Here is a 3568-nt window from a genome sequence, read left to right as displayed (position 1 = left end):
AATAAGCCCATACAATGTTCATAGTCTAAATATAATTCTTGGAATTTTTCTGCATAATTATCCTTGTATCATGTTCTTGACTGGTAATGGTGAGGAACTACTGAGTTGTTTAGCCAAATGCCGTGATGAGATTTTTTCTTTTAACCAACCCACTCAAATGCTTCCTCTTATAAGTAGTATATTCTTTCAAAGACAAAGATGCCACCAACAAAATGAAGCAAAACTAATTGTTCTTTATAGGAACTTAACCTCTGGTTTTGTCAGATTAAGAACTTAACTTTTATAAAATGTAAATTATAAGTTCTGGCACCATGAACTCTAATAACTCAAAACCTCAAATAATCAGGATAACTTTTTCTATATTCTGAACAACTTTAGTCTTCCCTTCTCACAAAAGGGCATCATTTCAACCAAGAAACCTGAGGTCATATATCATTCCTTTATTTTCTTCACCAACCACATTTAATCAACCATGTATGTCTTGAATCTGATCACTTTTCTCTATTCTCATTGCTACTGTCCCAATCCACCCACTATCACTGCTCTCCTAGACCACTGTCATACTTCTTTTACCAGTCTCCCTGCTCCCACATTTGCTTGTATATAAATCATTCCTTACACAGGTCAGCATTGGTTTCCTTCCTTTACTTTTTATTTAAAAATTATTTCAGACTTACAGAAAAGTTGTAATATTACTACAAGAATAGCACAAAGAAGCTCTATGTAACTTTCCCCCAAATTCCCAAGTTAACATTTACCACATTTGTATATCATTCTGTCTCTCCACACACACTTTTTTTTTTTTCTGAAGCATTTTAGATATCCCATTACAAGGCTGTTGCCCCAGAATTATACCCCTGGCTCTCCCTCAAATGGAAACCAATTGCTCTTATCTAAATTTCAGAAGGAAGCTGCAAAAAGACAAGAACTAGTTAGAACCAGTGAGGCCCAAAACATTTGACTTCCAGTAGACCTTGAACCGGAGAAGGCAATGGCACCCTACTCTAGTACTCTTGCCTGGAAAATCCTATGGACGGAGGAGCCTGGTAGGCTGCAGTCCATGGGGTCGCTGAGGGTCAGACATGACTGAGCGACTTCACTTTCACTTTTCACTTCCATGCATTGGAGAAGGAAATGGCAACCCACTCCAGTGTTCTTGCCTGGAGAATCCCAGGGGCGGGGGAGCCTGGTGGGCTGCCATCTATGGGGTCACACAGAGTCAGACATGACTGAAGTGACTTAGCAGTAGCAGACCTTGAACCTCATTAAACAGTCATTGTATGACACACCCACCAGCACTGAGGTAGTAGACAGTTGCCATGACACCTGAAGAAACCCATACAAGGACTGAAAAGGAAGATGCCTTGGTTGCAGGTCCAAACCACACCCCTGTTCTGAGATAAGTCATGGATATTCCTTTCAGTTCAGTTCAGTCTAGTTGCTCAGTCGTGTCTGACTCTTTGAGACCCCATGGACTACAGCACACCAGGCCTCCCTATCCATTGCCAACTCCCGGAGTCAACTCAAACTCATGTCCATCGAGTCGGTGATGCCATCCAACCATCTCATCCTCTGTTGTCCCCTTCTCCTCCTGCCTTCAATCTTTTCCAGCATCAGGGTCTTTTCAAATGAGTCAGTTCTTTGCATCAGATGGCTAAAGCATTGGAGTTTCAGCTTCAACATCAGTCCTTCCAATGAATACTCAGGATTGATTTCCTTAGGATGGACTGGTTGGATCTCCTTGCAGTCCAAGGGACTCTCAAGAGTCTTCTCCAACACCACAGTTCAAAAGCATCAATTCTTCGGCACTCAGCTTTCTTTATAGTCCAACTCTCACATCCATACATGACTACTGGAAAAACCACAGCATTGACTAGATGGACCTTGGTTGACAAAGCAATGTCTCTGCTTTTTAATATGCTATCTAGGTTGGTCATAACTTTTCTTCCAAGGAGCAAGTGTCTTTTAATTTTATGGCTGCAGTGATTTTGGAGCCCCCCAAAATAAAGTCTCTCACTGTTTCTATTGTTTCCCCATCTATTTGCCAAGTGACAGGACCAGATGCCATAATCTTAGTTTTCTGAATGTTGAGTTTTAAGCCAACTTTTTCACTCTCCTCTTTCACTTTCATCAAGGGGCTCTTTAGTTCTTCTTCACTTTCTGCCATAAGGGTGGTGTCATCTGCATATCTGAGGTTATTGATATTTCTCCTGGCAATCTTGATTCCAGCTTGTGCTTCTTCCAGCTCAGCGTTTCTCATGATGTACTCTGCATATAAGTTAAATAAGCAGGGTGACAATATACAGCCTTGACATACTCCTTTCCCAATTTGGAACCAGTCCGTTGTTCCGTGTCCAGTTATAACTGTTGCTTCCAATTCCCACCTTGACCCTTTTATATGTGGTGTCATATATGGTGTCAGTTTGAGAAGTTGACTTGAGAACTATTCGGTAAGTTCCCACTTCTCCGTTCTTTGGCCATTGAATAAAGCTTGCACTATTTCAGTCTCAGCATTTGTTTTGTTACTGGTTTCGCAAATCCAAGCAGAAAAAGAATTTCCCCAGCAGAAACAAGGGGTCTCAGCCCAGGCTAGGACCCCAGCATGGGTCCAGGTGACCAATTCAGTAACAATTCCACCTTTTTACCCCTCAATACTTTCAGCTGTATTTCCTCAAAGCAATAACTTTCTCTTGAATGAAGAGTATACTTATCACAATTAATATTTAATAATAAAAAATGTAAAAATTCAATTGTATCTCCCTCATCATATTGATAAGCAAAGCCTTTTATGTTGTGATGTCTTGATAGTTACTGCATGAGTGCTAAAGGTTGCTTTTAATTAAACAGTAAAGAATATAATATCATTTCTGGTATCATTATAAAAATAGTATACTTTTTAAAAATCAGGAAATTAACATGGATAATTTTATTATCTACAGACCTTACTCAAATTTCACAATTGTCCCAATAATAAAGTGATCTCTTAAAAAGTAGATAAAACTATCACCCTCTTGCTATAAATACTCCAATGGCTGTCTATTGTATTGTAATAATAACTAAATTCTTTACTTTGATGGATAAGGCCCTGCATGTTCAGACTCCTGCCTAGGTCTCCATCACCATCATCATCTCCTAACACACTCCCCATTCATTCACTTTAATCAAGCCTCACAGATCTTTCTGTTCTTTTGTACCTGATCCCATTTCTTCCCCAGAGCCTTTGCACTACCTTTGACAATCTAGAATGGTCTTCCCCACACATCTTCAATGGTGACTCATCACTCAGGCCAAGTGTTCCTTTCTCCTTGACTCTATGTTATGCTAATTTTATGCTTTACATATTGCTTTCTCCTTGTATGATTTTTAGGAAGGGAGGCAGGAACTTACAATTCTAGGCTGTTACCATGTTCCTACAAGAACTCTAAAGATGGGATTCTTTGTATTTTTACGTCTATTATTTTGTTGCATTCATTTTTAATTTGTTAATCAGTGTATGGTACATAGAGCATATTCAAATTAAATAAAACTCTTCTTGAATCTAATAAATAGCAACGTATACTACTATCTT

The sequence above is a fragment of the Bos javanicus genome, chromosome 18 (genome assembly GCF_032452875.1).
Source record: "Bos javanicus breed banteng chromosome 18, ARS-OSU_banteng_1.0, whole genome shotgun sequence".
NCBI lineage: Eukaryota > Metazoa > Chordata > Mammalia > Artiodactyla > Bovidae > Bos > Bos javanicus.
The sequence above is the reverse complement of the archived record's forward strand: the minus strand, read 5'-3'. Positions refer to the sequence as shown.